Source organism: Rhineura floridana, chromosome 9, assembly GCF_030035675.1.
Source record: "Rhineura floridana isolate rRhiFlo1 chromosome 9, rRhiFlo1.hap2, whole genome shotgun sequence".
In the NCBI taxonomy this organism is placed as follows: domain Eukaryota; kingdom Metazoa; phylum Chordata; class Lepidosauria; order Squamata; family Rhineuridae; genus Rhineura; species Rhineura floridana.
Window position 1 is genome coordinate 6,601,228 of NC_084488.1, and position 24,964 is coordinate 6,626,191.

General features: G+C 42.5%; 1 protein-coding gene across 4 annotated transcripts in view; it reads left to right on the forward strand.

Annotated features, from left to right (window-relative positions):
• C1QTNF7 (C1q and TNF related 7) overlaps positions 1-24,964 on the forward strand; it is a 72,951-nt gene that overhangs the window by 12,291 nt on the left and 35,696 nt on the right. Inside the window, exon 1 of one of the 4 annotated variants that reach the window (XM_061584507.1) lies at positions 23,056-23,078. The exons of the other annotated variants lie outside the window; for them this stretch is intronic. The gene's annotated coding sequence lies outside the window, so the exon portion shown is untranslated. Of the gene's footprint in view, positions 1-23,055; positions 23,079-24,964 lie in introns of those variants that run through there. 4 annotated transcript variants of the gene reach the window in all.

Sequence of the window (24,964 nt, forward strand, 5' to 3'; positions counted from 1 at the left end):
GCCAGCATAATCTCTCTCACTTAGCCACCTCCCAGACCCTGCCCTGCCACCAACTAAGGGACACTCACTCAAGCAAACATTTTCCCCTGAGATGCAAAAAAGTTAAAATACTGCAAATGCAGCACAGTAGACAGAGAGGGTGGTGGAGGCCACTTTGTATGCCAAGTGCACACACACACACACACACACACACACACACGTTGTCATCTTTCACCTCCAGAGTTCTTTATCTCCATTCTGCTGCTGCCTCGTTCTCCTCCTTTATCTATGTTCTTGACCTCCGGATCCTTTTCCCCTCCACTCCATTCTTCACCACCACCATCCATCTTTAAAAATAATTGTTTTCTCCACTCCACCCCGTCTCACTCTCCGCCTCCTCCCTCGTCGCCTCCTACCCATCCACAGAGCATGAGGAAAGAGCAACACTGCACAGAAGCCCAGTTTGAGGCACATGATTTTCATCCACAAATCAGAGGAGCAGAAGACTTCCCCTGCTCCCCCCCCCAAGTAATGCCCAAAAGTAATTCTGGAATCATTACAATTACTCTGCAAAAGTAGTAAAATTACTCCTAGTTCTATTACAATCAAAATGTAAAGGAATTAACCACTCGTTCCTCAAAAAAGTAACGAATTACAAGTAATCCGTTACTTGTAACTAGTTACTTCCAAGCTCTGGGCAATATGAGGCCATGCAAGGGCCCAAGGCTCATCCCCCTCTCATATCAGATTGACTAGTAACATGCCTGCAGGTAACAGCTGCAGTTAAGTATTTGCTCAGTTTATTGTTACAACTTCATTTTATTTATTTTTAAAAAATATATTGCCAACATAAATAATTCAAAGTTGTAGTTCACAAAAGGTGTGGATTTCAGTGTTCATTAAAGGAAATGAATATTGGGATCTTATTTTTAGAGATCTGTAAAGCACCATACATCCAAGAAAAGAAATGCTAATGTGTGTGTGTGTGTGTCAATGGCTCAACAGACGGGAGCACCCTTGATTCTCAATTGGTGGGAGCAGTAGGGCAGATGGCAAGTGTAGCCTCTCCACACTAGTGGTGTCCTTGAGTGTCCCTCTTTACTTTCCATCATGTAATTTTTATTTTTATTTATTTATTTGTTAAATTTTTATACCGCCCCACTAGCATAGCTCTCTGGGCGGTGTACAACAGAAAGTATATACAATAAAATCACATAAATCGGTACAAAAACATATATATAAAAATCCACAAATCTAAAACCAAATTGAACATATTAAACTAAAATGCCTGAGCAAAGCGAAAGGTTTTAACTTGGCGCTGAAAAGATAGCAATGTCGGCGCCAAGCGCACCTCAACGGGAAGACTATTCCACAATTCAGGGGCCACCACTGAGAAGGCCCTGGTTCTGGTAACCATCCTCCGAGCCTCTCTATAAGTCGGAAGTCGGAGGAGGCCCTTCGATGTTGAACGTAGTGTACGGGCAGGTTCATATCAGGAGAGGCGTTCCAGGAGGTATTGTGGTCCCGCACCGTATAAGGCTTTATAGGTTAAAACCAACACTTTGAATCTGGCGCGGAAACATATAGGTAGCCAGTGCAAGCGGGCCAGAACAGGTGTTATATGTTTGGACCGCCTGGTCCTCGTTATCAGCCTGGCCGCCGCATTTTGCACTAGCTGTAGTTTCCGGACCGTCTTCAAAGGCAGCCCTACGTAGAGCGCATTGCAGTAATCCAATCGAGAGGTTACCAGAGCATGGACAACTGAAGTGAGGTCCTCCCTGTCCAGATAGGGACGTAGCTGGGCTACCAACCGAAGTTGGTAGAACGCATTCCGTGCCACCGAGGCTACTTGAGCCTCGAGTGACAGGGAAGGATCTAAGAGTACTCCCAGACTACGAACCCACTCCTTCAGGGGGAGTGTAACCCCGTCCAGAACAGGGTGCATATCCACCATCTGATCAGAGAAATCACCCACCAACAGCATCTCAGTCTTGTCTGGATTCAGCCTCAGTTTATTAGCTCTCATCCAGTCCATTATCGCAGCCAGGCAATGGTTCAGCACATTGACAGCCTCACCTGAAGAAGATGAAAAGGAGAAGTAGAGCTGCGTGTCATCAGCGTACTGGTGGCAACGCACTCCAAAACTCCTGATGACCGCACTCAGCGTCTTCATGTAGATGTTAAAAGCATGGGGGACAGAACTGACCCCTGCGGGACTCCACATTGGAGAGCCCACGGTGTCGAGCAATGTTCCCCAAGCACTACCTTCTGGAGACGACCCGCCAGGTAGGAGCGGAACCACTGCCAAGCATTGCCCCCAACTCCCAACTCCACGAGCCTCTCCAGAAGGATACCATGGTCGATGATATCAAAAGCCACTGAGAGATCAAGGAGAATCAACAGAGTTACACTCCCTCCGTCCCTCTCCCAACATAAGTCATCGTACAGGGCGACCAAGGCTGTCTCGGTGCTAAAACCGGGCCTAAAACCTGATTGAAATGGATCTAGATAATGGGTTTCATCCAATAGCGCCTGGAGCTGGGCAGCAACCACTCGTTCCAAGATCTTGCCCAGGAATGGAACATTCGCTACTGGTCTGTAGCTATTAAGGTCTTCTGGGTCCAAGGAAGGTTTTTTCAGAAATGGTCTCACTACTGCCTTTTTGAGACAGCCAGGGACCACTCCCTCTCGTAAAGAGGCGTTTATCACTTCCCTGGCCCAGCCAGCTGTTCCATCCCTGCTAGTTTTTATTAGCCAGGAGGGGCAAAGATCTAGTACAGAAGTGGTTGCACGCACCTGTCCAAGTACCTTGTCCACGTCCTCGAGCTGAGCCAACTGAAACTCATCCAATAAAACATGACAAGACTGTGCTCCGGACACCTCATTAGGATCAACTGCTGTAAACTGGGAGTCCAAGTCCCGGCGGATGCATAAGATCTTATTCTGGAAGTGCCCAGCAAATTCATTACAGCGGGCTACCGATTGCACTATCATGTCCTCAGGGCCAGAATGAAGTAGCCCTCGGACAACTCTAAAAAGCTCCACTGGGCGGCAAAGAGATGACTTAATAGTGGCAGCAAAGTATTGTTTTTTCGCCAGCCTCACCGCTCCTAAATACAGGTTAGTAGAGGCACTCACCAGTGCATAATTACATCCGTCAGGAGTTCGCCTCCACCTCCACTCAAGCCGCCTCCTATCCTGTTTCATCGCTCTCAGCTCCGGAGTGTACCACGGAGCTGTATGAGCTCTACACAGGAGAAGGCGCGCAGGAGCAATCGTGTCAACAGCCCGGGTCATCTCCGTATTCCACAGTTCAACCAGGGCTTCGACAGGAGCGCCAGTCTTATCAGCCGGTAATGGTTGTAATTTGTTCCTATGGGGAAAGTTAATGTTCTGGGCTGTTGAAGTGAAGACAAAGTCTGTCCTCTGCCTCCCGACACTGCATGGTTTGGCCCCCACTGATAGGAATTCTGCAGGGGGATGCAATGCACAAACTCTTCCCAACACACATATTCCACCCATTATGACAGACATTTTGCTAGAGTACATACACTGGCTCTTATTTGGTCCATCTACCACTTGGACTTCTGTTGCAAATGCCATGTTTTCCTGGCCTAGAATTGATTCCAGCTCTCTACAAGCATGTAATGATGAGTTATAGCTGTGTTTAAATAAAATGAGGACCACCCCTGGCTATTCTCAGCTCACAACTGTCTTTGGAACAATTTCAAAATGTGGAAAGCAAAGTCTGTACCATCAGCCAGAACATCTGGAAAAAGCCTGGATTTTTATTTGAAATGGAGATAATTATTCCAAATGTGCACTCAACATACCTAGCGAATTGTAAGGTTCCACTTGCTACAGCCAGTATGTTCTAGTGGCTAGAGTACTGGATGTGGACGAGAAGGCCTGATTTTGAAATTCCATTGCGCGTAGCCTAACTTACTTCTCCTAACTGCTGTGACAATAAAATGGGATTGCCCTCCTCCCTTGGGGAAAGGATGGAATACAGGTGTGATTAAGAAATAATTATTAGCTGCTTGATTGTGTATGACTATTACATGTTTAATTTCTTTAAAGCATGGGTGGCTAACATGTGGCCCTTCACATGTTGCTGAACTGCACCTCCCATAATCTCTGACCATTTGGCCATGCTGGCTGGGGGTGATGTGAGTTAGAATCCCACAACATCTGAAGGGCCACAGGTGGGCGGGAAGGGCCACAGGTGGGGGAAAGGACCACAGGTGGGGGGGAGGGCCTCAAGCCCAAAGGAGGCCCCATCTTTAGTCACTTGTTAATTTTTTGGCATTTGATAAGTTTCATAACTTTTTTTGTGTGCATGAGACTGAAATGTGACACATGCTCTCAGCTTAGAGCTGCATATTTAAGCAAATAAGATATGTGATTTGGATTTGGGAAAAATCCATTTGTTTTGTTAAGTGATATAGACTTGGTCTTCTTAATGTGTTAAAACTGTTCATTAATATTAATAAAAATGTATCTGTTCTGATGGCACAAGATTAAACCATGATGAACAGGTCTTCCAGATCAGCTGATTACATAAACAAACTACTTACTCTTTTTTTTTTTGGTGCCTTATTCTGTTTCTGTGTGTTGTCATCTTGTAAATCTGGAAGTGACCCAGACTTCTCTGGACCTCTGAGGAAGGCCTAGCCATAGGTTACCTGTCCATGCTTTAAAGCCATTGATAGATGTTTTTCGGTTTCAAAAGTGGCACAAGGAAGGCATATGACAAAAGATATGAAATGCACAGCACGAAGGCAGAGAAAGAGTGGAAATGTACACAGTTTGTATTATAAGCAGCATTTTCCATTAAAGTTATCTGGACTACTCATACAGTAAATGACTCCAGGAAAGCAAGCACAATTATTTTAAACCCATAAAAAGAAAAACAAGGCACAGTAACTCTTTTGTTATTTTGCTGCTGCTGTATTTTGTGACTGTCCCTGCGATTGAACATTGCCACTCTCTGTATTTAGGGCGCTTTCAGGCTGTCACTTTTTTCAGGTGAGGTACAATCACATACTGGCACATTCAAAGCTTGTCATTGGGACAGCTTGCAGGTGGAGAAAATGGCTGACCTTAGCTTTGATGCTCTACAATTAAACCCTGATAGTGGCAGGAAGTGAAACTACAGCTGCTCATTCCAGAGGAATAAAGTGACCTAGGGAAGCAGCCACTTATGTCCTGCTGGTATTTTATCAGAACTATCCCAGACTTAGCTTCTCAATCCGAGCAATTTGTTGCTAGAAATTCCTCTGCGTCACTTCTCCTACCTTCAGGAACTAAACATCTGCTTGTCTTGGATCACATCATTTGCCTTTGGCCCCTCTGATCTTTGCCTGCCACTTTGCCTTCCCCTGGCCCTACAGATACTTAGTTAACACTTTTGGACTTTGCCTGTGTCTTCCCTGATTCTGCCATCTGCCTCTGATTCTATTGTGGCCTAAATACCAAAAGAGTATCTTGCCACACAAACTGTTCCCCTTACAAATGACCACTCATAATAAAGGCTACATAAGGATGTTGATGTGATCTAGTAGGAAAGGCTTGGAGAACATCCTTTGTTAGGCTGATGGTTGCTAATAGTCTAGGGTGAACAGTTTATTTTTTTATAAATGTGAACTGATAATTGGAGATGCTCTCCTGATCGCTTTGAATTTCTCCACACCTTCTGGAATGTAATACTCATTGAGGAAGTGGCCCTCTTCAGCTAGTTGGAGGGGAAACAGTCCAGAGGCATTTGCAGCTGAGAGAGAGTTCCTAATTGTGACTTGACTGGAGGTGAAGTATCATTGGAGTACAATTGTTCTGTCTGGGGAACTGATGCAGGATTACCAGCTTTGCTGCCTGCTGAAAGCATCTGTGTTTCCAGTATGCTCTGCTTGTATATTAGTAAATAAAGGAAATAACTGTGCAGCTGTAGTAAGTCTCCAGTGCTTTCTCTTTCTTCTCCAAAGGTACCTAGACACTGTACCATTGCACCTGGGCTTTTCACCACTTGAAAAAGCTGGTGGCATATAAAATCCAAAAGGTCTAACATTAAAGTTTGAATTCTCTCTAGTTCTTGGGAACATTTGATTGTTTTCCAAACAAGTGAAACTGTCAGCAAGCTTTTTCCAACAGCTTGGTTGAAATTGGCAAGGTCATTAGGAGCCAGAGTTCAATTGTTTCTCAAAATGTCAGCAATTCAGCCCACCTTCCTTACAAAAAACTATCATCATGTGACCATAGGGGCATAAAAAGAGAATGCCTGGATGATGTCCTGGCTAAAATGAAAGAGTCCAAAAGCATCTTTGGCTTCAGTCTATTAACATGAGATAAAACATTTATTCTGTCTGGTTGAATTCAACTGTGGTTTCCATTTTAAAAACACCTAACATCATGCCCTATGAACCAGTGGGTGGTTTCCCATAACTTCTGTATGAGGTGGAGCCGAATACAAAGCAAGTCTGGCATTCAATTACACTGTAATATTTGTAGTCTGTGCTGCAGAGAGGCATAACTATGAGCAATCTGAGGCCATCATAAAAAACATGAAGAGGATGTTGCATCCATTTCCAAGTTCATCACCACATAATTTTGTTGAGGGTGAGAGGGGCACCTAGAGATTGCTAACTGGAAGTGTAACAGGTCTGTCCTTTCCAAATGCAGATGACTTTGTTTTTCCCATGTTCAACTGACCTCTGTGGTTTTTTCTGGAACGTGCTTTGGATTCTTAGAAATTAAGGCTAGATGATCCCATAGGAAGAAAAGTCTTGTTTGGACAAAGGCTGCCAAGATATCCTTAAAAGGAAGGGTCTGCCTGAAACATAGCACTAAAAACATTTTGTGGAGGTTTTGGCCTCTATTGGAACTCAAGACTGGCTATGCTAAATATCAACAGGAGGTCTTGGTCGTTCAGGCCATGCAAACACTATGCAATGTTTGGAGAGGTATATGCCCTTACGTCATTATGAGCATTAAGATCTCATCTAGCATTAAAAACAAGCAAACAAAAAAAAAAACCCAAGGGCAAATCCACTGCAAGGTTTTCCTATAGGATCCCTGCTTAAGTTGATGGGAACCTCACAAGAGCTCCCATCCATATTGGAGGGAGGAGGGTTGAATAGGAGAACTTCCAGTAAATTGAACTCTTCAGTAGTATACGTAGGAAATGCCGCCAGCAATGCTGGTCTTGGACATCTAGCCCCTCTTCTCCTTTTAGTCATACTTACTGAGCACCGGGTCTGATCATTTGCATTCTTTTTGAGTTCAGTGGGATTTACTCCTGTACAATCATGCTTAGGATAGGGGAAACTGACCTGCGGGAGGGGCAGGAGGGAAAGGGAGAGAGAAGGGGAAGCAAGGGAGGGGTAGGGAAGAAAGTGGAGGGAGAGGGGGGAGGAGATTGGGTGGGTGGGCACTGGGCAGAGGGGAAGCTCTTTTCCTTTCCAAGAGGAAAACACTATGAACAGTATCTTTGTTTTTCAGTGTTTTCCCCACCTTTTTATTCTACAGAAAGCACATGTAGTCTCCCACCCAAATTTAAACCAAAGCTGTCACTGGCCACATCCACACCAGACATTTATTCCACTTTAAACAGTCATGGTGTCCCCCAAAGGATCCTGGGAAGTGTAATTTGTGAAAGGTGCTGAGAGTTGCTAGGAGACTCCCTTTCCCCCTCACAGAGCTACAATCCCCAGAAAAGGGGTTGACTGTTAAACCACTTTGGCCACAGGAGCTGTCAGGGGAATAGGAGTCTTCTAACAAGTCTCAGCATCCTTCACAAACTACACTTCCCAGAATTCTTTAGAGGAAGCCATGACTGTTTAAAGTGAAATAAATGTCTGGCGTGGGTGTGGCCACCTGATTAGCCAAGCCAAAAGATGCAAGTCTGGTTTTTAGAACATTGACGGCTGGTTCTTACTGAGTATGCCCAGGCTTATCAGTGACTCCAAGGTTAAATTTCTTACATTAATTAAAATTCAGCCATACATTTTTTTAAATTGCAGAAGATAAAGGTCAGAGTATGGGGCAAGGTCAGTAATAGGATTACAGTTACTTTGTGAACAAGTCTGATTTTTAATTGATTTCAACGAATTATGAGACCACTGACAAAAAAAGTCCAACAGGGGTCTGGATATTTTTCTCTTGTTTAACACTTTGAACTCTTGATTCTCTCTGAGTGTTTTGTGTATTGCCTCGAAAACTTAGAGAGTTGTTAAGCAAGTGTTTCTGAGTTCAGGCCTATAAATTTTATAAGGTTTTGTTTTGAAATGAGCTTATGGGAAGCAGCAGAACAGCATGGGAGGTATATTCAATTTAACGTTGGGGAATGCAAAAAATCCATGCTGGCTATAGTATACAGCCACACTTGTTAGCATCCCAACAAAACATACGCCCAAGTTATGAGTCTCTGATGTGTTAACAGTACCTCTGAAGGTGCAGTGGTAACCCTGTTTTATTCTGTATGTTTATATCCCAACTTTCCTCAAGGAAGTGTACAGGATTTTCCTTTCCCCAACTTATCCTCTCAACAATTCTATGAGGTAGGTTACGGTGAGAGTTAGTGATTAGCCCAAGGTTGCCCAGTGAGCTGCATAGCTGAACAAGATATGAACCTGGGTCTCCTCAGTCTTAATTGGACACTAATCACTACATCACACTGGCTCTCTGTTTAAAAAAAATGCCAGTGGTGAGGAACTTCTGGCCCATTTGGCCTGCCAGGCCATTTTTACTAAACCATGCCAACCTGTTCCACACCTGACATCATATATGATTTCAGGTGTCGGGCAGGGGCTGATGTGGCTGGAAAGCAACTATCAGGATCTTAAAGTGAGCACCCTATTATTCCTGATGGATGGGGGAGTGCACCTTGCAGTGGAAACCATCTGCTACTATTACAGGAGCAAAGCCCCTTGTGCTGCAATTCCCAAGCACCCTAAACCAGTTGGCTGTCAGGCGCTTGGGAAATGCTGCATAATGGACTTTGACAGGTGGTGGGACAATTCACCTGTCAATCACCTGATGCCATCATGGCCCCCTAAGCCAAAAATCCCCCTCCGCCAATATGCCAAGCTCTCATGTTGCCAAACAATCACAGCACAGGGGCTGCATAGTGTGCACAACATGATATAAGTACTTGACTTGTACCATCCATTCCAAAATGGTTGGCTGCCGGTGTTATAGAATTTTGATCATCACTTTGTAAGTGGAGTTCTTTTGGTTAGTATGCCACTCTGTCTTCTGAATTTGGAAAAGCTATGAATGTTTAGTGAGAGAGAGAACTGTCAGTGCTACAAATATAAATACAGCCAGTAAATGAACTGAAATGAATTCTTAGGTGCTACCATTAGCAGTTTCCAATACTTTCTATAAATCCTTTGGTTTAGCTAAAATGTAAGGTAAATCTATATTGCAGGTTACAGTACATTTTGCTGTAATGCCAGCTAGCAGTTGTCAAAATGCTTTTTAAAATCAGAAACAGTAATAGAAGATACATACCTGCTGAGAAGTGTTAATGATACTTGTACATCCTGCATTGCCTTGAAATGAATTGCCCAAATGATGGATGAAAAAGAGGTAGTGTAGCAAAAGGGCTAAGGACCTGCTCTCTAAATCAGGAATTTCAAATCTTGTCTCTTGTAGAAACTCACTAGATGGTCTTTTGAAAGCAACCTTCTTCTGATTATCAGCAATATCAGGATAATCATACTGACCTACTTTGAGGGGGTGTTTGCAGGAGCACTAAAATAATGCTATTTAAAGTATTTTGAACATATGCTGGGTCAGATCCAGACTGGCTGCCATCCTATAATACTTACATGAGAGTAAGCTGTGTTTAACACAATGGGGCTTACTTCAGTTCTGAGTAGAAATGCACAGTGTGAAAAGTGAATCATGATTTAACTTAAGCCCCATAAATTTCAGTGGAAACTAAATGCAGCTAACAGTGTTGATCCAGCCAAAGCATGACCCTTCTCCCTTGGCAAGGCACAGGCACTCACCAGATACTTTCACACCTCATTAAGACCTTTCCTACACAAACAGCAGATCATGTGGTGGTGTTCCTAGACTGTCCTACTTCAGACTGCAGGTGCTGAATCACATGACTGAACGCTCCCATATTAAAAACAATCCAAAAAAATTAACTCAGCTGCTTGAATATAGAAAGCTAGAAGATGGGAACAGCAGAGCTTGGAAAAGTTACTTTTTTGAACTACAACTCCTGTCAGCCCAATCCAGTGGCCATGCTGGCTAGGGCTGATGGGAATTGTAGTTCAAAAAAGTAACTTTTCCAAGCTCTGCTTGCCCTTCTCCCTCCCATACCAGTTTTCTATATTTGGGGTATGTTAAGAGCAGCATCCAAACATGCAAGCCATGCCTCCACACCTGTATGTGGCACAGTCTAGGAGCAGATATTAACCTGTTGTACCAAAGGGACATGTTGGAGCCCCCACCAAGAAGTCCAGTATGACTGTGTGATTAGGTATGAAAAGAGGGAGGCAATTGCTCCTAATTTTGTTTCCTGAATAATTTCTCCTTTTTGCCAAACTGGGTCAGACCACTGCCACTTGTGATTCTTTGGCACATTGGCCCAGAGAACACAGATGAATGAAAGAAACGTTGAGTGGCAGCAGGCAGGCGGAAGCAAAGCATGCAGTCCTTCATGCCGTACATGGAAAGGTCAAGTTGCTTGTTGCTCTCCTGTTTGGGCTTTGTTGCTAAGAAGATGCAGATGCCAATGTTGCTGTTCTATTGGTGTTGATTAATGCTGCACCAAATGCTCTCTGATTTTGATAGTCTCTTTAGAAATAGCACATTCACACGTGTCATACAGAATGCCAGGGGTGGGCGTGTGTGTGCTGGCCTCCCTAGTGTAGTTTCAATGCTGATCAGCAATCGTTTGTCCTCCCAGCTCCTGCTGCAAACAAAGCTGCAGACTGTGAAGGCAAAGGAGGAACCACAAAGAAACGATGTGAAAATACATTCGCGGCACATGCTGGAATGTCACCAAAATGATATATGCTTTTCGACATGAAACAGAATGCAAAAATGAGCTGTGCAGTTTTGGCTCTGTCCTGGATTTGATGTTATTCTGGCTTGCATTTAAGAATTTTTAGTCAATTCTGTAGCTAAGACAAGCATGCAAGCTGAGCGGCATAAACGAAGCCAAGCTAGCAAAACGCTCTGATTTCTGCTACTCAGAGTCCGTATGATGGTACACAACAGCCATGGTGCCTGATCCTGGCTTCTGTTTAATCACTGTAAAAGAAAATGCAGATAGGATAGCCTGTTAGTCACCTGGAGTCAAAAGGAGTTGGCTTTTAATTCTGAATTTGCCATTCTTTGCTGTTAAAAAAATATCTTCATTTTCCTCTTATTTCTGTTGTGCTCTCTCAGCTGGAAGCATAACAATGAATGATTCTCAACTTTATTGGAAGGCTGGACTCCTGTGCAGGTGTTATCCCCCTATCTGCATGATAGCTCCCGTTGGCTCCGCCCCCACTCCTCACACATTGGGAGCCAAGTGTGAAAAGGGGAGCCCTCTCTATGCACGTGGCTCTCCCTGTGATGCAGAGCACTGATTAAACAGGGTTCCACATTACATAACTTTTTCAGATCCCCAACAGGTGGACAGAGGTCTGGAGGACTGTGACAGTGGGCCAGCAGGCTGTTTTGAGTCAGGCAGATGGGAGGGGGCTGATTGAAGGCGAGTCTGAAGATGAGGACTTGGACTGGGAGCCTAGGGTGGGGGATGACAGCAGGGTGAACTCACAGGACACCCCAACCCCTTCTCAGATGGTGGTTTCCCCTGCTCCTGACGTTCCTGCAGAATTGCCACCTAGCTCCTCAGACACCCTCCAGTGGGACACACCCTTGCCGCCCACCTCCAAGATACAGCCGTGCATGTTCGACATTTCCCCACCTAGCGCTGCCCAGTTTCCCCCCTCCATCAGAGGGGGAGCTGGAGATCAAACCACCTTTGCCCCATTGCACGGAGGCACCAGAGGTGGGACGTTCAACAGTCAGAGCTGAGGAGGAGCCTCTGTGTGCAGGCAATCCAAGCCTACTTGAGCTGACTCGGCAGGAACCCAGTTGCTGAGTCAATGTCTTAGTGCCGCATTAGCATACTTAGTCAGAGTTAGCTGAGGACTAAAGTTCTTAGCAAGCTTAGTTAGGTTAATGAGTGCACAGCTTTCAATGTATCAATGTATCATAAGTCAATTCCGACTTATGGCGACCCTATGAATAGGGTTTGCATGAGGCTGAGAGGCAGTGACTGGCCCAAGGTCACCCAGTGAGCTTCATGGCTATGTGGGGATTTGAACCCTGGTCTCCCAAGTCCTATTGAATTCAATGGGGTTACTCCTGGTATCTGGGATTAGCACTGAAGCTTTACTCCCAGAAAAGTGAGTATAGGATTAAAGCTTCATATTGGGAAGGTTTTCAAAACAGGCTGTGAATTAGACAAATAAACTAGCCTCTTCTGCAGTCCAGGAAAATTTAAATTTGTTTGACTCCTCATAATTAGAAGAGTATAACACATTGTAATGACATCATAAGCTGCATGTACACTGCTTTTAAATTTCTTTTCAAAAACTTTTTTAAAGATAAAATGTATAATATACTATTTTTGCAAGTAATTTAAAAAACCCTGCATGCACACTTTTATTTTAATTATAACTGAAATTCTTTACAGTAAACAATTGCCTACCAAGATACTGCTGTGATTTTTTTGTTCTATATCTCCTGACCTGCACACACAGAGAAAGGGACTTTTGGTACTGCTGAAAGCTATAAACCTACTCAATTTATGAGATGTTTAGACAAGCAGGAAAAGACAGCTGTTTTCTGGCCTTGCAATGGGTTCTAGCTATTGCCTGGGGGTCAACAAATCCCTTGTCAACCACAATCTTGACTTCACTTATTGGCTGCAAACCTGAAAGGGCAGAGTTAGAGCAGCCAGCTATGAGCTCACACAACAGAAGTTGTGTAGCGGGCTGATGGTTTGGCATATATCTCTTGAACCAGACTACCTAGAAACTTTTTTTTTTTTAATGAAAGCTGAGAGTCTGAAAATTGGGGTGACTCACCGGGAGATCAGGGGAGGAGCCAAAAAATCCGGAGTCTCTGGGCGAAAACCAGAAATCTGGCAACTCTAGTACAGAATCAGAAAACCTCCAAGCTGCAATTCTTCTCTTAGCAAAATCTTATAATGACATGGGGGGAAAGCAGTTGTGTATCAGTCATGTATGATCAACATCACAAAACTGGATTCCATATTGCACCAAATTTCTCAGGTTCTGTATTGAATGAAATGTTTCTTATGATCTCTAACAACTTTCATGTGTTGGGTACCTCTATAATTACGTTCACATGAATCTGTGGCTATTTCACACATATTGGAATGTTGTGAGAACATCTGCTGAATATCTGACATCAAAATTTGCAGAAAATATATATAACTTAATTTTTATATAGAATTTTCCAGCACAATGAACACAGGCTAAATGTGGCCAGAAATTTCAAAGAAAACAATCAGACACAACCAATATAGTTAGTGTGGGTAGAGTATACAATCACACCTTCAAGCTGTAACTATCTTAATTTGTTGTCATGTGCCTCCAAGTCGACTGCGACTTATAGCGACCCCATGAATCAGCAATCTCCAACAGCATCTGTTGTGAACCACTCTGTTCAGATCTTGTAAGTTCAGGTCTGTGGCTTCCTTTGTGGAATCAATCCATCTCTTGTTTGGCCTTCCTCTTTTTCTACTCCCTTCTGTTTTTCCCAGCATTATTGTATTTTCTAGTGAATCATGTCTTCTCATTATGTGTCCAAAGTATGATAACCTGTTTCATCATTTTAACTTCTAATGGTAGTTCTGGTTTAATTTGTTCTAACACCCAATTATTTGTCTTTTTCGCTGTCCATGGTATACGCAAAGCTCTCCTCCAACACCACATTTCAAATGAGTTGATTTTTCTCTTATCTGTTTTTTTCACTGTCCAACTTTCACATCCATACATAGAGATTGGGAATACCATGGTCTGAATGATCCTGACTTTAGTGTTCAGTGATACATCTTTGCATTTGAGGATCTTTACTAGTTCTCTCACAGCTGCCCGCCCCAGTCCTAGCCTTCTTCTGATTTCTTGACTATTGTCTCCATTTTGATTAATGACTGTGCTGAGGTATTGATAATCCTTGACAAGTTCAATGTCCTCATTGTCAACTTTAAAGTTGCATAAATCTTCTGTTGTCATTACTTTAGTCTTCTTGACGTTCAGCTATAGTCCTGCTTTTGTGCTTTCCTCTTTAAATTTCATCAGCATTCATTTCAAATCATTACTGGTTTCTGCTAGTAGTATGGTATCGTCTGCATATCTTAAATTATTGATATTTCTCCCTCCAGTTTTCACACCTCCTTCATCTTGGACCAATCCCGCTTTCTGTATATGTCTGCATATAGATGAAACAAATAGGGTGATAAAATACACCCCTGTCTCACACCCTTTCCGATGGGGAACCGATTGGTTTCTCCATATTCTGTCCTTACAGTAGCCTCTTGTCCAGCATATAGGTTGCGCATCAGGACAGTGAGATGCTGTGGCACCCCCATTTCTTTTTGAGCATTCCATAGTTTTTCATGATCTACACATCTTAATAGGTTAGCAATATCTTATAATGGTCTTGCTGGGGACAGGGGCTGTATCTGCCATATATGATCAACATATCACAAACAGGATTCCATACTGCACCAACTGTCTCTGGTTTTGTGTGACCTCTAACAGTTTTCATGTGTTGGGTGCACTTGTCTGTTAATTTATGGTCCCAAATTCCCTAAAACAAAGCTTTAAAAGATAAGTAAATCCACAAGAATTTGTAGAGAATTTTCAGCAGGAACGCTGGGCAGAAATTGTGCTTCAGTTTAATCCAGACATACAGTTTCTCCAACAGCATGGTCATAAAAGTGGACCACTCAAAATGCTTTTTCTGACTTTCCCGGCTATGTTGTGTCTGAAATGGGTTTGAGTGCTAGAAACAAAGCACTCATATGTGTACATATGTTGTGAACTAGACACTTAATCTTTGCTCTTGATTAGTAAGAGCAGATACCATCATTATCATTATCCACCCTTCACCAGCAGGTCCCAGGACAGATTATGTAGGATTATGAATAGAAACACAGTTGTGGATCATTGGTTGGCTTCAAAGGAGGTGAGATGGTCCAAATACTTGCTCTGACGATAACTTTAAAGAAGGCAAGTCAGATGTATTTTTTCTGGATAGCTCTGGGTCTTTGACTCTAATACTGCTTTTCAGAAGCTCTGCACAGATGTTCATCTGAGCATACAAACAGTGAGCAGAGGGAAGAGAAGGGGAGCAGGGTTATTCCATAGTCTCTGCTGAGAGACCAGCTGTCACCCCATAGCAGTCGTTCAATCAAGCTGCACAGCAGCAGGAAAGAAGCGAACCAGAGCTATTCCATTACCTCTGCTGACAGACCAGCTGCAGTTGGCCCTTCCTCAACTGTGACAGCCATTCCATCAGGCTATCTGAACTGTTCCCATTCCAGCTGGTCATTATAGGAACTGTGAATTTAAGAACTTGTGTGTGAGCATGCTTTTTTCTTCCTTCCTCCCTATCCATTTTTCCTTGTGTATTACAACTTTTAGACTGTAAGTCTGATAGCAGGGATTGTCTTGTAAACTGCTCAGGGAACCTTTCTGGAAAAAAAAAACACCCCCAAAAACCTCCACACCACTTTAAATAAATCAGTAAGCACGTGGAGTGAAGTCTGGGAACACAACCTCTGCACCCCTCCCCCCAAAAAACTCCATGCATTCCATATCTATGCATGATCTGTTATCCTCCATTTTTGCAGGATATGGATCGCATGGGGACCTCTGTGCAAATGGACATTTAACATATGAAAGTCAGTGAGGTGTCATAGTCAGAGTGCTGGACTAGGGCTCATGAGGCCCAAATCCAAATCTTCACAGCCATGAAGCTCACTGAGTGACCTTGGGTAAGTTACTCTCTATCAACTTAGTGTGCCTCACAGGGGTTTGCTGTAAGGAAAGCATGGGGAGCGGAGACCAATGTCCCCAATATCTATGGTGATTTACTCCAAAGAGCCCTCGTCGATATGGAGATAGATTCAAATAGTACGGACTAGGGGAAAATGCCTTATGGGCTTTCTCTCCTCTCATCCTTCGAAAGTGGGTGTCCAGTATTTCTAGGCTGTCTGCCAGCTCAAATGTCAACAATAAGGTAAGGAGAGCCAGGAACAAAGCCAGCAGCTGTTGAGTGAGGAGAGTTGATCCTTGTTGCCTTACCGGAAAGACAGTTGGAATGATACCTCTCCAGGGCATGCGACAAGTTGTAACTTTTCATAGCCATCCGCTAGGAAAGCACTTGCCAGATAACAAAGGACTATAAGCATGCGAGGAACATGATGCCGTTCACCAGTTCTGCCTGACTGGTCACAGATTTGGCACACCTGCTGCTATACATTGGGTGAGACAGTATTGACTTCTTTCCTGCTCTGTCAAGAATCAAGATTCTGGAATAGAGAATAAGCGTTAGAAACTTTGATAAGGTGTTGAAGGATAACCTTCATATATTACAATGTACCCTGAATGATTCTGATATCTTGGCAACAGTATGCATTGATTGTAAGAGTGTTTAAGAAATAAATGTTATAAGAACTCCCATTTTCTTTTCCCTGAAATTTCCCAAGTCCCAAGATTTATTAGGAGGGATTTCCTACCATTAATTTGCCTATTCAGACTACTCCTGTCGGTAAACATGCACTTCTATATACGCACCATGGTGGACAAAAAGAAATCGGAATAGCCATCGGGCAAAGGAGGGGAGAGGAGAACCCTCAATCTTATAAGATAGAGGCTGTCTCAATGGTTTCCCCATGCGTACCGCCTTGAGCTCCTTTGAAGAAGGGCAGGATGTAATAAACCAAGAAACATGTGGCTGTCGGGGACAGGGCCAACTGCATAAATCATGCTCCCCTTCTTCATGTTCAGCTATGTACTCAGAGAAATATCTGTGCAAGGTTAAAGTAGCATCTCTACTCCAATAGGGTAGTAAATGGATAAGCGTACAACAGGTGGCATTACAGAATTATATCATGTAACGCTTTTGATTAGTGATGTTGCTGAAGTTCACAATTATTATCTGGGCAGGTATGTGAGTTTGTATTACAAAGCTGTAATTACTTCCCTGTGAAATTCTTCTCTGGCTCATAATGTTAAATGAGATTCTGCACATACATGGCCAGCACTGAGTGGACCTGATGTATTGGATTCCTGCATTGAGCAGGGGGTTGGACTTGATGGCCTTATAGGCCCCTTCCAACTCTACCCTTCTATGATTCTATGAATCTATGCCCTAAACCAACTGTTTTAAAAGGGACATGGAATCAAGAATCATAACCGTAGCGTGGCAAGGGGCCTATAAGGCAGCTTTAATATTGAGTCCTTACTCTTGAAGGGACTGTTAGTGATTGGTGCAAACTATGTGACAAGACCATCTGACCCAGTATCATTTTGTTTGGAAAGTATATTTTCATTTTGGGCCAGTTGCCCTGAGTGTTTCTTGAAAATGTTTTATTTGTGGTTTTTGTCCTCTCTTGTTTGTGATAGTTGTGTGTGTGTGTGGGGGGTAAGGAATGAATTTCCTAGTGGCATTCTGCCATGGTAGCTGCTGCATGCAGGTGAACCCAACTGAAACCCCAAGGGGCCAGTGCAGTGTACACCCACATCTCGTTTACTGTCACAAGCAGTTTGCAATGACTCCTGACTCAGAGGTCTCTTAGACTGGTGTGGCCACTTACACATTGCCCCAAAAGAAAAAGAAAACCAATTTGCCTAAAATTTGCTCATGCTATTTTAAATGTATGGATACAAATTTAGAAGTAATTGGTATAATTTAAATAGAAATAAAATACATCTCGCCATTTTGGAGAAGACTATGGATGCAGGCACACTAACTACTTCAAAAGCAGCCAGACCGTTTTCTCTGGCTTTGGTTTAAAACACATTTTAAATATGTTTGCTCCTTCCCTGCTGCTCATCTCAGACCTTTTATAACCACCCACAGCAAAGTGTTGGGACAATCGTTGTCTCTACCCAAGCGACAGCAAAGTGTTCCCATAGGACATACCATGGCGTTGATCTACCAGACAGTTTTGATTTCTGTGTGAAGCTGGTTTCATGGAGAAACACACTGGAGCTGCTTTTCCCCAGGTTTGGAAGTAAAAGGGGGCGGAATTTCACTGGCATTGTGTGTCTCCAGAGCTGGAGATGCACTAAGGCCGACAGACCTGCAAGTGTGTCTCTACTCAATGACCACATGACTTGGGTGCTTAGCTGTTCACTATTGATGGGGCAGCTTCAAAGCCCCTGTTCTTCCTCCTTATTTATTTATTTATTATTTGATTTATATCCTGCCCTTCCTCCCAGCAGGAAGGTTCTTTTATATTGTTCTTTTTGCTTAACCTGGACTTGGAGTGGACTGTCTTCAAATGGAGTACTATCCTTATAAAGTAAGCCATACGTCTACCCTAACATGGGCTCATGGAACAACTTTTACGGTTCTTTGAATTTTGGTCATAGTCGCTGGCATTCTACTGATGTTCTCTATTGTGGTTTTATTGAGTTCTTAATTTTTTTTCTACTGCGCTAATTTTTATTGTAAACCACTACAGGAGCTTGCCAAGAAATGCTTTAGGAGATGAGAAATAAGCCGTGGCTGGTATCCAAAGCGCCACACAAGTTTTGTGTCAAAAGCGGCTTTGGGTTTGTGCTCTCAGATGGCATTCTTGCTGTCCCCCCCCCCTTGCCATGGCACATGGCCAACAGCTTTTCCAAAGCAGCAGCTCTTTGGATACTAGCCAGTAATAATACTAGTCTACCATCCTGTTTCCAGCAGTGGCCAGACAAACAGTTTGAAATATTTTACACATTTAAAAGGGGGAGAAGAATTAAATATAGAGATTACACAAGAAAGTGACATATGTGTCTGCAATTTTTTCTCAATGTCCTATTTTCCAAAAAAGAAAAGGGGAAGTTATGAGGCCTGAGCTGAATTTTTGCAGTGAAAGTTGCCCTTTCAGAGAGAATGAAGTTCCCTCTGAAAGGAGAGTTCAGCCACTGGAGGAGGGAGCCATCTTTCACTGTAAAAGGATCCTCCTCCCTTGGCAAAAAACCTATCCTTAAAAGGATGAGGACTCATACTTCAGATTGCCACATTCAAACACCCACGTCAAGCAATATGCAGAATCCAACAACACTCCTTTCTTGCACATGGCACTGAGGAAGGCCTTGTTTAAAATGGCACCTTCCACTTGAAAGAAAGTGAATGTTTTGTCCCTGTTTTCCCTGAAAATATCTTGGAAAAGGAGCACTTGGTGGGGGGGGGGCTGCAGAACAGTACAATCATTTAAAAATAAGGCAGATTTTAAAGTTGTGACTGTGCTTTACAATGGAATCCTATCAATGTTTACTCAGCAGTAAATCTGAATCCAGTGGCGTTTACTCCCAGGAAGTGGCTATAGTATTGCAGCTTTAATATCCTCTGTAAAAGTTTATATATAGTTCAGAATCAAACAAAGAACGGATACTGCACATTTAGCACACTTCCAAAGCAGGGCTGTCTCTATATACAACAGAGTGAGGTGCAGCTTGAAAAAATAATAATTTTCATTTAAAATCTTTCTGGCAGAACAATAAAGTATTTCTCCTCCTCTCTTCAAAAGGCCATTTTCAATTGAATTGGAGGATTATTGGGTTTTTAATCAGTTTGCATTGCCATTATTTCTGTTCTTTTTTGTTTCTATTTGGCCCCTGAATGAGTTATGCAAGCACATTATATCGTTTTATTTTCCACTGTATGAAAGCAGTTTTTTGTTTCTTTTGTGCAGAGTGAATATGCTACACTTAGGGTACCTTTTGCAATAACCTTATTTACAAATGTACAGGTTTGAGCACTGGTTCTGCCCATAGTCAAATCAGCAAAAGTATACTTTCAGCCTGCACACAAGCAGGTGAAGTGTGATACAAATTCCTGTGGAATGGAGTAGCCACCATCCATCATAGTGGTGATCCCATTAGTCATGATCACCATCCATCTTAAGCTGTGATTCGACATATGCATACATTGAAACATCCCGCAAAATTGATAGAATGTCTGAAAGTCTGTTACTGTGCTAGTTCAGAGGCCAACATGCACTTAGTTGCTAAAAATGCTTATGTAACAAATGCAAGACTGGCCTGCTAGAAAATACATGGTTACATAAGAAGGCTCCTATATTAGTGAAGAAGAGGAATGGCTTTAAAATAAAGCATAATTCAATTTAAGTGCATGTCTGTGGGGCACTTCTGATCTAAACAAGACCTGGATAAACCAGAGGGCAAAAATTCCTGCCTCTCTTCACTTTCTCAGCATTCTCTACATCTTGCTATCTATCTACCATGCCACTTTACCTCTTCTTTGCAGCTGAACCAAATCTGTGTAAAATTGGAGTAAAAGCAGTAAGCATCCAATACGTTCTTGTGTGCACTTAAGTAGGTTTCTGTCCATTGATCCTCTCCTGGACCAGGGTCCACATTTGCAGAAGCTTTACTGGCACACTCAGTAAACTCTTTCCTTTTTCTGCCATATTTGTGGGGTCAAGTGATCTCATCTGAGTTCTAAAGTCCCCTCTGCCTCTTGTGCCATTTCTAACATGGGTCAAGTCTGTTTTGCTCCTTCCTCTATAGGATTCTGTGGAAGCATGCCTACAAGTCAGGAATATATTCAGACGCAGTCCAGGAAATCTGAATTAATTTCCATATGTACTCTGAAGCTCTAGGTAGTTTGTGTAGTATACCTCAGGCTCAGATGAATTCTGGATTAGGCTGTAGTTGTTACTATGTTGTTGTTGTTGTTGTTTAGTTGCTGGTAGGGATGGGTGAGAAATCTGATTCACTTCACCTTTAAAGCCAAATTTATCAAATTTGCACTTTCTGAAATAATACGGGAATTTAAAAAACAGCCATCCTTCGAAATTTGCACTTTTTCGAATTTTGCAGTGTGGTTCTCCAACCAACCAGTGTTTATACTGTACAAATGAATTTGGTGAAAATACCATATAAAATACATTATATTACGATAACCTGCTAGCGCAAAATGTGTAAATTAGTCAAACCTGCATACAACAATGTATTTATTAGGAGAAATTTGCACTAAAATGCTGAAGAATTTTCATGAGGATTTAAAAAAAAATATCCAGATTTGTGCAGAAATGAGAACCAAGTTTAAGATTAGAAAAATTAGAAACTGAGAGAACTGAAACTGACATATCATTCCATCCTTAGTTGCTTGTTATCCAAAGGTATCCAAGCAACTTACAACATTAAAAACAAAAACAAATATACTATAAAAACAAAAACAGTAACACAAGAACACCCCCATGTAGCCACAGGAAGCTTTGGCAACATACTAATAACAGAAATCATCTCAGTCTCTCAAATGCCTGGGAAAAAAGGTACGTCTTTACCTGGCGCCGAAAAGATGTCAATGAAGGTACCAGGCAGACCTCACTAGGGAGCATATTCCACAGATGGAGAGCCACAATGGAAAAGGCACTCTCCCTTGTCACCACCCTCCGAGCCTTCCTCACAGGGGGGACCTGGAGAAGGGCCTCACAAGAAGATCTAAGGGTCCAGGTAGGTTCATATTGGTAGAGGCGTTCCAGAAGATATTGGAGTCCTGAACTGTAAAGAGCTTTATAGGTCAAAACCAGCACTTTGAATTGGGCTTGCAAGCTTACCAGCAGCCAGTGTAACTGGAACACAATTGGTGAAATTTGAACTGTTTGCCTTGAACCTGTCAACAGTTGGGCAGACGCATTCTGCACTAATTGAAGCTTCCGAATCATTATCAAAGACATCCCCACATAAAGCACATTTCAATAATCCAGCCTTGAGGTTACCAGAGTATAGATTACTGTAGCCAGGTTATCCATGTCTAGATAGGGTCACAGTTGGGCCACCAGCCTAAGCTAATGGAAGGCACTCCATGCCACTGAGGCCACCTGTGCATCAAACGACAGCAGTGGATCCAGGAGAACATCCAGACAACTGATAAGTTTACTTATCTCTAAATAATTTTGATCAGGGGTCCCTAAACTGTGGTCCGTGAACCATCAGTGGTCCACAAACATCATTCAGCTGCTCCATGGTGTGTTTGTGAAGAACAGCAGGAGCAGCAGCTTTGAATGGTGGGTGCAGCACATTAAACATATTGATGTTTAACTGTATTTTATTCCTTGTTTTATGTCTTATATTTAGAGGAAATAAAAGAAGCAATAAAATACAATTAAAATCATGCAGCATCTGGTATAGCACCTTACAATTGCTTCAATAGGCAGAAATATCATTAGATGGCCCACCAAGACCCTCAGCAATTTTCAAGTGGTCTATGGGGGGGAAAGTATGGGAACCACTGCTTTAGATAGCTGATTATGGCGCGCTTGCTCTCTCTTATTATGGAACTGAGTTGTGATACACTTTGTGCATGTACCCACTGCTTCAGGAATATGAGTACAACATCTGTGTAGTGAAGAGAATTCTTACTATTTATCTCTTCAAGAGTAGGCAAGTTTCACACGCCATACCACAATTTTTATGCTGCAGTAATTAGTTCTTATTCAATTATTCAAATAGCATTCAGGACTGAGCTAGAAGATACTGTAAATTTTTGTAAAATGCGGGAGGGGAGCCAAGCTTGAGAGATTCTCCTTTTCTCTCTCCTTAAGCCAAAGAGCAGAGAAGCCTTTCCTCTGCTAATGTCTGCATGACACATAATCTGATTTGTGCTCTTCTGCTGTCAGGGAAGACCACTGATAAACTATGTGAGAACTTTGTAAAGGGGAAACCAGGAAATTACTTATCAAGCTCAAGCTTTACAGAGGTTCTGGTGCCAGAGTCTGGGGTGGGGTGGGGAGGGGGGAAGGCTCGACCAAACACATAACATCTGCACACATTATCATCCAGAGGCCCCAGCTGTTCAGAAGCCTTTCAAGCTATGTAAGTAAAAAAACCTTCCATTCTCTGAAGCAAATTGTCTTTATTCTTTTGGCTCCTGGAAGTTCTCAGACAAACCAGATTCCAAATGGGTTTGCTAATACCAGCTCCAGTTTTATCTGGCTTTCTTACACTGAGCAATGCTTACCCATGGGCATGATAAACAGTATACTGTTTTATTTGTGAATGCAGAGATACATTAGCCTATTCTCCAGGCAGTGTTTTCTTCTTTTGCTCTTAAATCACAGAAATCTCCGTATTTGTGGATTAAAAAAAAAAAGATTCCTGATTTAATTATTTTTTGTCGTTCCAATGTGCACAATAGAATTTGTTTTCAGAACGAAGTGGTGCTGTCAATAAACTGTGGAAATAAGAAAGGTTATTACAAAGAAGTTTTCTTGAGGTAGAAGCTTGTGATTTAAGACAGATGTAACATTTTAAGAGCCATGAGGGCAGTTTGTTACAATCACTTCTGCCCACAATGCAGATGACATCTGTTTCTGTTCTGCTATGGGCTCTTGCCAAATGGCAGGGTTTGCAGTTTCTGGTATGCTTCAGGTTGAACTGGGAAAAACCCAGTTCCTCTTCTCAAACAGGACATAAGGGCTGATTCAACAGTTGTTAGTGCACCTGTTGCAGGTGACTATTGGTAAGTGTATATGACATCATTAGAGATGTTCCCCCAGCATCCCTGGAAAGGTTTTGTAGCAAGCATTTTTGAAGTATTTGTATATAGTGGTTAGTAGCTCTTAGGTTTGTCCTGTTTTGGTGGCCATTCAGTTTTCCCCACAATTTAATTAGTGAAATAAGAAACCCAATTCCATGATGCTGGTTCTGATATTGGGGCACAAGGAGAGAATTGCTCCTCTCCCGTTTCCCATTTCAAATTGCAAAAATCTCATCTTGTGCTGGTAAGTACAGAGTTGGACCCACTCTGATAGCCCTTTAAATGTCAAGCAGAGGGCTGGTTCATGCCTGGCCTCCCTTTCCATTCTTTCCCTCCTCTCACCTTGTTGCTCAACAGACATCATTGCATGGCTTAGCTGAGCAGAGATGTAGCTTGGAAGGAAAATTTGTGCTGACATCAATAAATCAAAGAAGACAGAATAAAACAAATTAGTTAGGAAAAATATGTATAAGATGGGGTGTGGAAAGCTGACTTTCACAACACCATTGACTACCTACTTCACCTACTGTCATTTAGTTCTCCAGTAAGTTTTTTAACTAGCAGATAGATTAATTCAGAGTTTGTCTCCTGGTCTGTAACTGAAACCAGTCTATTTCACCTCTGAAGTGGAACTCTCATCACCTGGCTGAGGAATTTCTTTAAATGTTGTGATATTTGAAATATTTGAAAATGTTTGATTTGGATGTGAAATTAAAAATGGATCTCATCAGTATCTAAAACAGATCATTGCTAAAATGTAACGCATTGAATCTCTAGTGTCTACATTTAAAAATTAAGGCTATTTCCACCACCACCCAATTTGGGCCATTTAATTTCACTTACTTCTCATATCTTTGCCTTTCCCCTGAAGTATAAGATCTCCAAATGGAGTGATTTATTTATTGGGGGGGTATCAAGACAACTGGGTGACCATTTACACATCAAGAACAAAGGGAACAAAAGATGATCCAAATTTGCATAACATTTGCATGTGATAGTTTACAGGTATATATGCAAAATTAGAAATAATTTGTATAATTTGAATAGAAATATACACTGAGCCACATGGCTAATGGATACCCTTTCACATATATTTTGCTGCCTGAGGCAAAGGCAAGATGGCACCTCTCCCCATTCCATGTCCAAAAGCCAAGGAGACTGGCAACTGAATCTTACTTTGACGCTAGCAATGGGGCGGCATTCTCCACTGCACCTGAAGGCG